This window comes from Malus domestica, chromosome 03 (assembly GCF_042453785.1).
Source record: "Malus domestica chromosome 03, GDT2T_hap1".
In the NCBI taxonomy this organism is placed as follows: domain Eukaryota; kingdom Viridiplantae; phylum Streptophyta; class Magnoliopsida; order Rosales; family Rosaceae; genus Malus; species Malus domestica.
The window spans coordinates 31,231,770-31,245,333 of record NC_091663.1 but is presented as its reverse complement, the minus strand read 5'-3'; the positions used below and the strand labels follow the sequence as shown (position 1 = coordinate 31,245,333).

General features: G+C 36.4%; 1 pseudogene; it reads left to right on the top strand.

The window, feature by feature from the left end:
- The first annotated feature begins 234 nt into the window (after positions 1–234).
- Positions 235–12,125, top strand: LOC103431259 (L-type lectin-domain containing receptor kinase IX.1-like; annotated as a pseudogene).
- The last annotated feature ends 1,439 nt before the right edge of the window (positions 12,126–13,564 follow it).

Below are 13,564 nucleotides of genomic sequence, written 5' to 3'. Positions count from 1 at the left end.
ACGTGAAACCTCTCAACAACCTTGCGATTTTTATTTTCTTTTTCACCAACACATCTTTAATTTGGATAAAAAGCATTGTGAAGGCAACCGACAAATATCTTCATTTTGGATAAATGGCACTGTTGCCGTAGAATCAACCGACCCCAAAGCCCTTTTAGTTTGGATAAACAGCATTGCGTCGAGGAACCAAAGCGTAACTAAGATGGGAGACAGAGGAACCGAAGCATAATTGAGATGGTGGGAGTTCAAATTTCACCGGTGCCTGGAGGTGTAGTTGGAGCCGCTGATGGTGAGGCCCTGAGCAACCAAACAAATGGCAATATTTCACTCGCAGTGCTGATCTGCTCACTTGAGGAGGCCTTTGGTAGCGAACGCAGAGTACACGGTTAGAAACCGACAAGGGAGTCGAAGACGATCGAGAGGGCAAAGGTGCGACGAGGAAGGTGGCGACGAGAAAAGTGAAGGCAAGGAAGAAGAAGATGAAAGGGCAAATGTGCGAAAGAGGAGGGAGAGGATGAGATTAGCAGTCCACTCGTTGTGGGGGTTCTTCGCTAAGACCTTCTAGTGAACGTTTTAGTCGACACAAGTCCCGGTTAATTCCATTAAATGCAATCCTGGTTGCTAACAAATATGGGACCGGACTAACTTTTAATCTAATTCAGTCTAATAAGGACTAGTTAAGAGAAACAAACACACCCTAAACATTTTATTTGGCTCTTGGTTTTTATTGTCACAAGTCGTTTTCTTCTTCTTTTTGATGAACAATTTGTCGGACGATTTGAGAGGAAATGGATAACATTCTCCCGAATATCAGATCGGATTTTTTTTGTACGTTAGTTTTTGTTTTTAGTTTTGCAGGAGGACTTTTATCCAATAAGACAAAGAGAGTTACAGGAAATTGCTTGCTATATATATACACCCATATCTTTTTCCCTACCACCGATGACTATTTTTTAGTTGTCCTATCACAAATAGGTTTTTCTAAGAAATTGGTTTTTAATGTAATAGTTTTGAGATCGGATCATTGTCCAATTTTTGTAACCCAAGAACCTAGGTTAGGAAAGGAGAAAGAATTTTGAAATTTGAAGCTTTTTGGTCTAAAGAGGAAGAATGAAGGAAATTATAAAGAATTGTTGGAACGTTGATTATGAGGGCAATTGGTTAATTAAATGGCATAAAAAGCTCAATGCTCGTCGTGGGAACTTAAAGGAGTGGAGCAAAAGGAAATTCAAGGGTAAAAAAAAGAAGAAATTGATGAACTGGTTCGAAAACTCGATGAGCTTCAGAAAAATTATGGCAAAAATACTAAGCAAATTAATTCCTTATTTGTTCAAATTGACAATTTAATTCTAGAATGTGTTGAGCCCTCTGTTACAAATGAAATGAACTCAAGCCTTATTTGTCCAATTAGAGATCAAGAAATCATGGAGGCTGTATTCCAAATGAGAGGTCTTAAAGCGCTGGGGCCAGACAGATTTCAAGGAGTTTTCTATCAATCACATTGCGGAAACATTAACGAAGAAGTCCAAAGAATGACTAAGAAGTTCGTGAATGGAACATTATATCCCAAAAAGGTAAATTCCACTAACATAGTCTTGATATCGAAAATTCAAAATCCAGAGACTGCGGATCAATACAGGCCAATTAGTTTATTCAATTACTTATATAAGGTGTTATCAAAAGTGTTTGCCAACCGATTGAGACCCTTGTTGCCGAAATTGATATCTCCGATTCAAAACACTTTTGTTTCCAGAAGGCAAATTCAGGGCAATATCCTTATAGCCCATGAAGTTTTCCATTTTTTGAAACTTAGAAAAACGAGAAACAAATGTGAATTGGGGATTAAGCTAGATATGAGCAAGACACATGACCGCATTGAATGGGATTTTTTGGAGGCGGTAATGGTAAAAATGGACCTCCACAGTCTCTGGATAAATATTATGATGAAATGTGTAAAATCAGTAGACTTTGCTGTTATAATAAATGGGCAACTAGGTCGAAAGTTCAAACCATCTCGTGGCTTGAGACAAGGAGATCTTCTATTGCCCTATCTTTTTCTGCTTGTAAGCGAGGTTTTATCCATGTTAATTAAAAATGTTGTTAGCTCTCTTCTGGCATCCTCCGGATATGGTGGAGTCTCTCTTGTAGGTTTTTTCTGAGACTTGTATTGCTATTCTTTTAGGCTCTTCTAGAAAGTTTTGGGTTTTAGTGGTTTGCACTTTTATTTAGGGAAATTGGTCACTTCGTAATCGGAGATTTGAAAGAAAAGCTAGCCCTTTAGATTTCACCAAGTGTTGGCTATTAACTCAATTCTATGAAACAACTCTTGTGTGTTTCGTGCATGGTAGTTTGTCTTCAATTGTGCTTCCTATTTATTTAGCTTTGGGCTCCTTGATTTCCATCGTTGCCTTCTCATTCATTCTTATGATTTGGTGCCTATCGCAATCTGGATGCGTTAAGGTGAATATATATGGTTCTTGAGCAAATGGTCGTGCTAGTTTTGGTGGGATTTTTTGTAATTTGGATGGACATGTTGTCATGCCCCAATTCAGACATACGTCCAAGATCGACGCGTGACGTCCTCACATCCTTGTTTATTTATCAAGTATCGTCTCTGAGACAAGACCAAAAATAATCAATGATTTAACCACGCATTCATTTCCTTTATTTCATGGCTGCATCTAACTTTTATGTTAGACTGCCTACGGATTCTAAGAAGGGATCAAGCCATTCGTAGTTCATCATTCATACTGTAAACACAGAAATTCCTAAAACAAACGAGACAATAACACGTGTACAAAATAATATTTTGTATTAATGATTTTGGGGTTACAATCTCTCTCAAATTTGATCCTCTGGTTCGATCTCCGTAAGGTGTTGATTTGTCGATGTGTGATTGATCCAAGGGCTGTCAAGGCTTGATCTTGGATGAACGATTGAAAGTTTTTTCAAGGGTCGTTGGGGCTTGATCTTGACGATTGATGAACAGATCTTCAAGGGGCTTTTGGACTTGATCTTGAAGAACAGTTGTGCGGATTTCTTCAAGGGCTTTTGAGCTTGATCTTGAGGTTGATGGATGAACAGGTCTTCAAGGGCTTTTGAGCTTGATCTTGAACAACGGTGATGAACGGATCTTCAAGGGGCTTTTGGGCTTGATCTTGAAGAACAGTTGGAAATGTGGATTTGTTGATCCAAAGGGCCGTTGGGGCTTGATCTTAGGATGAACGGATGATGAACGGTGAACACTTTCTTCAAGGGCCGTCGAGGCTTGATCTTGAATTGGTGAAAGTTATTCAAGGGCCGTCGGGGCTTGATCTTGAAGGAGGATTTGACGAAGAACGAAGATAGCTTTCTTGATCCTTCGAGATTTGCCCAGGAGCTTTAGAGTTTGAAAGCTTCAAGGATTTGGTGTGATGTGAATTGGTTATGAATTGGTGTCCTAAAATGAATGAAATGGCCTTGTATTTATATAATTTTTCAAGGCTTAATCTTGAATATAATATTCAAATGAAATAAATCATTTCTGTCAGGTGTTGACACGTGTCCTTATTTGATGACTTTTCCGATTTATTTTGATTTTTCGTTTATCACAGTACATTCAAGCAAAAAAACATAGCATTCCTCAATCAATTATTAGAACTTGACAAGCATGAAATTACTAGGTTCAGAGCTACATAACAAACCCACATGACATTCAAGATTTACATTTCATCCATTATATAAATCACTATGTTTTCAACAGGATACCTTAATCCCCAGCATGTAGCATATCAAAGAACCAACGAAGCATAATATTATTTTCAAGCCACATTGATCAACTAATCTAATCATAATAATAACAATCATATCCAACGTCATTCCACAATCACGTCAATTAATCAATTCCATGAATCAAAGATGTACGATATTAACATCTAACTACGTTAATTAATCAATGAAATAACATATCATTTCATGAATTTAATTAAAGAATTCTACATAATTCCCTACTTAGATTATAAGTAATAACATGGTGAATCTAATTTATATTCACAAGGTCTGACGTGGTTAATCCCTATTCACATGAATCTAGGGTTCCAGACTAACTTTATGGAAATGAGCAAGAACAAGGATTCAGGACCACTCAACGGAATCCAACTATCCAACTATAACTAATCCTCATCACCCGTAATATGCATATGGTCCCCCATTGCGGATATACCAAACAGAACTGTAGGCATAATCTAAGCGTGCATAGAGTGTTCACTTATCACGGATATACCAAGTATAATCATCCCTGAAATGCATATGGTCCCCCATCGTGGATATACCAAGCAGGACCACATCCTAACTTTAGGTAGTGATCACTCATTGTGGATATACCAAACATGATCACTCCTAGAATGCGTATGGTCCCCCATTGCGGATAAACCAAGCAGAACCATATGCATAGTCTAATAACATAGATAGTGATCACCCATCGTGGATATACCAAGCATGATCACCTCTAACAGTCCCCTATTGCTGATATACCAAGCAGGACTGTATCTTATAACCCTAGGTAGTGATCACCTATAGCGGATATACCAAGCGTGATCACTTCTAGAATGCGTATGATCCTTCATTGCGGATATACCAAGTAGAACCATAATAATAGCCTAATCGTGCAGGTAGTAATCACCCATCGTGGATATACCAAGCATGATTACCTCTATAATACGTACGGTCCCCCATACAGATATACCAAGCAGGACCATCCATGTACCACTATGAGTTACCACGTAGGCATTTGCACTATCACTTCTCATGGCCATTAACTAACATGTCTCACAAGCATATATGTTCTACTTACGGGCGTATGTTATGCTTATAGGCGATGTCCTGCCTATGGGCGTATGTTCGGCCTACGGGCGCATGGAGTATGTTCTGCCTATAGGTGTGTGTAGTATGTTCTTCCTACAGACTTATGTCCTGCCTTCAATTGACACGGCTAACCCCAATATCCTCCAAATATCCAGGGTAGGCATGTGCTAGTCGACACTCAAATGTGACGAAGCCATACTAACATGCATGAGAACAATGAATATAAATTAAATACTTATAAATTTAAAATATAATTAATATGCAAATGAGGAACGTATTCAGAGCATACTACTAATCTAAGATGCTAGAAAGAAATAACATAAAATTGAATAATCAAAGAGATGGGTTCTACACCGAAAGAACTCGAAAGTGCCAATGCGGAAGTGCCTTGATGCCGGGATTGCACACCTCGATTCAAGTCCTGAGGGGGCGCAAAACAAACATGAGTGGACCAAGTTGATATATAAGTTGTACGAACATAAATATTCCAGAACGTACTAACCCCCAAAGTTTTATGAAAATTAGTAGCATAATAAGTGATAGGTTTTTCAAAAACCCTAGCATGCCATAAAAACCTTTCATAAATCATACATCAAACATATAGTGTGCTAAATAGTGGTATCATAATCGACCAAAGCCCCTACATCACCCGACCCATAGGCCAAACATATAACTTCCAACCCATAGGCCATTATATCACATGACCCGTAGGCCAAATAAATATCTTCCGACCCATAGGCCACTACATCACCAAACCCGTAGGCCAAATAAATATCTCATCACCTGTAGGCAGAACAGTAAACACTAGATAAGCACAAAACATTGAATATAAACTTTCCAAGATAAATACATATATCTCAAAACATCTTCATAGTATATAGTCATCCATCATATATACTATAAAGAGTGCAAAAACATGATCATAAATAGTATATAGTCATCCATCATACATACTACAAAGAACATCAATTTGATAAAGTATGGTATTCCAAAATATTCTCAATATAACATGATAATCATATAAAGTAAAATCTAGTTTACTCATAAAACGTAACCATTAAATCATGATGTTCATGTATGCATTTCTACTATTAAAACATGCATTTAGAAATGGTCCACTCACAAATACTCTGTCGTTGAAGAGCCGTGCAAACTAGAGAGGACGGGGTCGCTCCTAATAAAAGCACATGTTGTGTCTCTGTGTATATGTGTATGTTTGATTGTGGAACCCAACAACTGAGCGACAAAGAAAGAAGCAAAGCAAAACACCATCCTTCATTCTACATTGTGAAAGCTAGTAAATTCCTTTCATGAATATGTTCTCTCCCATGGGAACCTATTTTGCAAACCAAAACACCATTTTCTGTAGCTCCACTTGAAAGGCCATCTTCATGAAAGTTGTTCGTCTAATCAAGAACTATAAGATGTTTAAAGTTCAGCTCCATTGGACAAGAGAAGAGGTTGTAGAAATTTGATAGAAAAAGGGAGACAAAAGAGGGAGAGAGAGAGAGTGAGTTTGTTGTGTTGTGATTCTGGAGAGAGAGTTGCAGAGTGATGAGGGAAGGGGGAGAGGAAGAGATAATGTAAAAAGGAAAGAGAGTGACGGAAGAGAGGGAACTGGGGGACCAAACCAGGGGTGGGCTCCACCTTGGGCACACCATTTAAGAACCAAAAATCAATATTTTAACAAATAAAACCCAACCAAAGTGAAAATATGAAAAATACCCTTTCTTTCAATAAAATCTGGAACGGGTTGTCACATATCATTCATATTATCAAGAAGCTAAATACACAAATATATTGCAACAAGGAGTCCCATACACATAAACCAAGGTATATATTACCTTGGATAGCTCACTAACCAATATAGGCGCACTAAGCCCTACTTAGTCTCTAGTAATACTAATTTTAGTATTTAAGAACGATTAAGAACACTTTGAGCAAAACCAACCTTAGTAAATCAACCAAGAAGATCCACCCACCGGGTTTCCAATCCGTAAGTTCCTAAGGTCCCCAAATAATACGTACAAATCCATACTAAAATTTGGTGACGATCTAATGGTCGGTTCATCGTTTACTATAAAGGTCAAGGGGCATTAATCTACGAAACTAGGCTCAAACAATGAAATCACATCAAACAACTATCAAAATTGAATTCAAAATATCAAATTTAGCCTAGAAAGACAAAGTTGGCCCACTAGTGGCGTCGTCGTATGAGGCGGTTTTCGGTGAACGAAAACCCAAATTTTCGATTAGCTCCAAAAATTACCAAATTTTACATAATTTGTAGAACACAACAAGGGGAAGAACTTTCAGTACTTGAAATTCGACACGGTTCGCCGGAAAACCCTAGAATGGGTGATTGTCAAATCAACGTCACCTGGACTCCAATGCCTTGAATCGTGGGTGGGTCTTGCTCCTGAGTTTGAGAAGAGATGAGTGGAGGTGGTAGCAAGCATTGGAAAAAGCCAAAACAACAAGATCACCACAGTGAGTGCTAGAGAAGATGGAGTTCGTTCATCATGAAATCGTGACCAAAAAGCCATCAAGTTTGGGTGAGAATGGAAGTTGGGAGGACGCCGAGTTATATGGTAGTGGTGGTTCCCCATGATTCGTCGGAGAAACGCCATGAAAGGTGCCGGAGTTTCTGGCAGGAGAATGTCGGGTTATTCGGGTCGAATGGGGGGTCAGGGGGTGGGGGTTCGTTCTATCAAGGAGTTAGCCCTTTTCGAATCACTCTGAATGGAAAAGAAGTAGCCTACTTGTAATTGATGGCTAATCTTGGGGTCTTGGTTATTTCTTCCCTCATTATGCGTGTTTAGAGAGTAAGGTTTCTACTTTTGTAGTCCGACGACCAAGCCTTATGCATAGCTTGACTTGCCTAATCCATTATCATCCTTTAAAAAAAATAATAAAAACTAAATATCTACTCATACTTTAAAAAAATATACAATTGTATTGAGATACATAAATGGTAAAATAGAATGCTATATAGATTGTATTAGAATATATTGAAAGCATGGTGAGCAAGCATATAATGAGAGTTCATCCAAGCATTCAACAAGTCTCTTACAATTTATTAAAAAATAAAATGCAAACTAAAAGTTACATATTTTCTGTCTAAGTAAGAGTTGCGACTTAAGAGGGTCTAGGCGGGCTAGATGGGCGCCTAGGCAGGGTCTTCCTTAATTTTCAAACACTTAGATATTTATCGGGATTTTGGCCAGTCGCCTAGAGCCTAAGCAAGGCCTAGGTAGCGCTAGACGGAGATTTTTAGAACAATGAGATACATTTTTATGATATCAAAAGCAAAATTACAATTTATAAGAAGCTAGTCCCCTCAATTTCTTCATACTTTCCAAATGTAGTTTGTATAGATGTCTCTAACATCATTCATCTATCGGTCTATCCAAAATTATTCTCCTGGTCATCAGGTTGAAGTGATGTCCATCATATTTTTCATTTGTGGATAAGATCCAACTTTATAGTTGAAGATGCTTGGAGATATTCGCCATTGAATAATGTGTTGTAATTAAGTTCTGCAGACTGATGATGATAGACAATTTGCTGTAACGTGTTGGTACATCCGCGCGCACGCATGGTTTTGTTCTTTAGTTTGTGACCGTTTATAGTTTAACAAGAAGAAAAGCCCACCACATTGATATTTCCTTCTCAGAAAATCGTTGTTGCTTTCCTTTTGCATTGAAAATAAAACAAGACAAATAATTTGTCGCATCATAAATTCTGCCAGCGAAAACACCATCCATCTATTAAACTAAAAAATGGCTCTCTATCTTAAACCCTTTTAAATTCGGATCATCTGCTTGGTCCTTCTCTTTCTACAATAATATTCTAATGAAGAAATTAGGTTTTCATCTTTGTTTTTACGACTTCATTGATTAAAACCTATTCCTTTTCAAATTTTGATCAAGGTTCTTGGGTATTAATAACATCATCAATTATTTCAATAATAAAATATTTTTTTATTTCTAAATATATTCATTTAATGTTAAAAATGTTACAATTAGTATATTTATATTTATGACTAAATTTTTTATCATATATTTTTAGGTTTAATTTTTACCCATTTTTAATTTGTAATTCTTTTTTAACTTGTACCAATTTCCTTTTCAGTTTTAATTTGTACCCATATATTAATTTCTTTTTGTGCCCATATTTTTTAAAGTTTATTTGTATTTGTACCCATTTATTTTTTTGTATTTGTACTTTTTATTTTGCTAAATGTACCCATGCTAATTATATGTACGTATTCATGTAAAATTGTTTAATTTTAAAATGTACTCATTCTTAAATATATTAATTTGTTATATGTAAAAAGTACCATTTTTTTTATATATAAAATCTATTCAATTTTTTTCGGGTACATTCTTTTTTCTTTGATTTTAAAATGTATTTATGTCAAGTTTAATCGAAGAAATTTACTAATGTTATTAAGCCTAACATCTTTCTTTTTTATGTGATTTTGAAGAATGTACCCATGTTTTGATACAATAAATTTTTTGGTTAATTTTGATGAATGTACCCATGTTTATATATATATACACACACAATAGTGTATTTATATTTTAATATTTTTAATCCCACAAATTATGGTTTTTTATTTAAAATCTCATTTATATAAACAACTAAAATTTTTAATTTTTAATTTAAAAAATATGGTAACGTACATAGAAATAAATTATCATATTAATTTCAGAAACCTCGATAAAAAATTAAAAACCAACAAAATTTCAATCAAAAAATATTTATAATTAAGTACTGCATCCAAATCTTCCTATTCTAATATTCTCTCTCTCTCTTCACTGCTTGGTCCTTCTCTTTCTACAATAATATTCTAATATACTCTCTCTTCGCTCTCTCTCTCTCTCTCTCTCTCTCTCTCTCTCTACCAAACATTGTTGTTAATAACTTTGGGATCTTGACCACAACTCAGTCACCAAAATTTCACCTCCTTCTTCTCTTAACAGGATCATGTATCTTCTTTCTGTTAATCCCTTGTGCAACTCCGTTAACTTTCAGTTTCCCTGGCTTCCAGCAAAGTGATACCAACGCTAGACTAATCACCGAAGTAGATGCTGTCGTCTACTACCAGTTCATCCTCCTCACAGAATACCAACAAGATGAACATTCGCCATTGGAGAGCTTCGGTCGAGCCACCTACCACCAGCCCTTCCTCCTTCGGGAATCCACCACTGGAAAACTCGCTGATTTCACAACACATTTCAGATTCGTCATTGATTCCCAAAACAAAATCCCCTATGCGGACGGCCTCACGTTCTTCCTAGCGCCAAACGGGTCCATATTCAACCGCACACTAGTAATGGACGGCAGTCTTGGCCTCCCGGTGGAGAACCTGCCGGGATACATGCCAAGGAGTTCGCAGTACCCATTTGTCGCAGTGGACTATGATATCTTCACAAACAAGGAGGAAAGTATCGATGATCCCGAATGGGAGCATGTGGGTATAAACATTAACTTGCTCAAGTCCAAAAAAACCAGGCCTTGGAACGGTGGCATTTTGGAAGGACAACAAAATAGTGCTAAAATTAGTTACAATTCTACCTCAAAAAGTCTTAGCTTTATATATCTTCACTAGTTTGGTAAATAGCAGTCAAGTATTGATTTCTATTTATCACTAAGTCAGTCTGACTCAGTACTTGCCCGATTTGGTCATTGCCGGATTCTCCGCCTCCACGGCAACCTCAGGTGTTGCTTTTACTTTGCATAAGATCGTCTCATGGGATTTTACCTCCACTTATCTAGATGATTATGAAACTAAGACAAACCCAACTTCTAATTATAATTTACTACTGTTCGTTGCACTGGGTGCTGGTGGGGGTTTTGTGTTGGTTGGTGCGGCTGGTTTTGTTTGGTTCATCTTGTGGAAGTTTTCCTATAACAAGTTGGCTCATGCGACGAGTAACTTTGTGGAGAGAGAAAAGCTTGGAGAGGGAGGATTTGGTGGGGTTTATAAGGGCTTCATAAAAGACTTGAACTCATATGTGGCGGTTAAGAGGATATCGCAAGGGTCCAAACAAGGGCTGAAGGAATACGCATCAGAAGTAACTGTCATAAGTCAACTTAGGCATCGGAACCTAGTGCAACTCATTGGTTGGTGCCACGAAAAAGGAGAACTCCTACTTATTTACGAGTTCATGCCAAACGGCAGTTTAGATTTCCATCTTTTCAGGGCTAAAAGCTTGTTGGTTTGGGAGGTAAGATACAAAATTGTGCAAGGCTTAGCGTCTGGTTTGTTCTATCTACACCAAGGATGGGAACAATGTGTACTTCATAGGGATATCAAATCCAGCAAGGTTATGTTGGATGCTAATTTAACAGCGAAACTTGGAAACTTTGGACTAGATCGACTTGTGGACCACGGAAAGCAATTGAAAACAACTACTCTAGCTGGAACTATGGGCTACAAGGCAAGGCTAGCAATGAATTTGATGTTTACAGCTTTGGAGTTGTTGCTTTGGAGATAGCTTGCGGGAGACAACCCATCGATTTCTGTAAGTCTGACAGTATGGAAACCAGTATGGTGGAGTGGGTGTGGGGGCTTTACGGAGAAAGGAAAGTCCTTGAAGCGGCTGATCCGAAACTATGCCGAGATTTTGATGCGAAGCAAATGGAGTGTTTGATGATTGTTGGGTTGTGGTGTGCTCACCCAAATTCCAATATAGTAAATTGTAGCAATAGTCTCTTAACTTTAATCAAATTAGAGCAATGGTCCCTCAATTAAAAGTTTATTACCATTGGTCCCTCAACTTATCAAAATGTGTAGCTATAGTCATTTTCATCAATTTCATCAAAATTTTGTCAAAATAAGTTATGTTGGAATGACCATTTATACAATTAGGGTCCCTCAACTCATCAAAGTGTGTAATTATAGTCATTTTCGTCAACTACGTCAATTTTTTGTCAAAACGAGTTATGTTGGAATGACCATTGTTACAATTAGGTTAAAGTAAATGGATCATTTCTCCGGTTGAATTAAAGTTGAGGAACCAATGGTAATAGATTTTTAGTTGAAGGACCATAGTTGTACGTTTTGATGAGTTGATGGACCAATGATAATAGATTTTTAGTTGAGGGACCATTGCTTCCATTGAGTTAAAGTTTAGGGACCATAACTACAATTTACTCATTACAATATGAGGCCATCGATACATCAAGCAATTCAAGTGCTTAACTTTGAAGTTCCATTGCCGATTCTCCCACCAATTATGCCAATGCCAATGGCCCCATATTTTGCGCCTTAGTTGATTGTTTCTCAAAGTTGTCCTGTGATAATACTGCAGCTTTGGTTTATCTATTTTGCTCCTTAACTTAATGTGTCTAAATATTGCAAATATTAAAGTTCTGGACCTTAATTGTGAGAAGGCATGAATGGTGCTTCATATTCGCTTCAAAACTGGCGTTACAATTTGTCTAAATTATGTAATTTCATGACTGCAATACATTGTACATTTACTACCACATGCCAAAGCCAAAACTACAATGCTAATTGGGGTTCCGTCTAAAAATTCAGATTATATCAGGGGTTATATTTTATCAAGGTTGGTCCTGAAATTGGACCTTTCAATCAAAATGGTCCTTAAAATAGAAATCGGTCAATTTGCACGCTATGTGAAAATTCTTTTGCATTTACAAAAAAAAGTTAATATTTATGTATAAAGAGGGGGAGAGATTTCTGTGGAAAAAAGTTAATATTTCTTTTTGCTGACGAGTGAACTAGTTGGCCCTGTTAAGTTAAACAATTCTTTTCGTTTATTTAGTATTTTTCATTTCTCATCCATCAATCTCACTTGGGTAAGAAATAACTCTAATTTACTGACTTATAACCTGGATTCTAGTAATTTTTTTTTGGGGGGGAAATTTTGTAATTTCACTTTTGTCTTGTTTTTGAAATCGTCAAATGATGCGTAACAGATTGAATATAATCTAATGTATTATGTGGTAATTGTCTTATTTGATTTTCTTTGATCAGGTCTAAATGTGATAATTCGATGAGAAATTACCATTGACATGATCGGATGGATGGCAAAGATGAAAATGGCGCCCTTCCCCTTCTGTGTGTTTGAGCATTTAAAACTAAACTGTTTATAGTTTGGATTTACTTCTGTTTCAACTGAAGGACTTTGTATTCATATATTGTGATTGTATTTGTGATTTTTTTTTTCTTTTTTTTTTGAACAAACGATATTATTTATCTATATAAGGGAAGGGGGTGGGCTTAGAGTTAGTTTGGTATTGTTGTGTTTTAAAAAAAAAAAAACTGTTTATGTTGTGCTGTGAGAATAAACAGCTGTAAAATAAAGTTGTTAAGTGTTTGGTAAACATTTTTTTGTAAAAGTGCTTTTAATAAAAATAAAAATAAAAACTTTGTCTGACTATTTGGTAAATTTTTATATAAATTGCTTTGAATATGTTAAATAACTAAAGACGATATAGTATTTAATGTAATATAATAATTGTCAATGACAATAATGTAGGGGCAAATATTGTAATTTTGTAAAACATGTGGGGGTATACTTGCTATTTGAAAAGTTCATTAAATGAGCATTAATTACTATGTTTTCTTTAAAAAAGCTCTTTTTTTAGAAGCATAGTAAACCGCCTGCTTCTGCTTTTCTATACTTTTCTACATTCATTGACATCAGTTTTTTGAAAAAGCACTTTTTTTTGTTTTACCAAACAC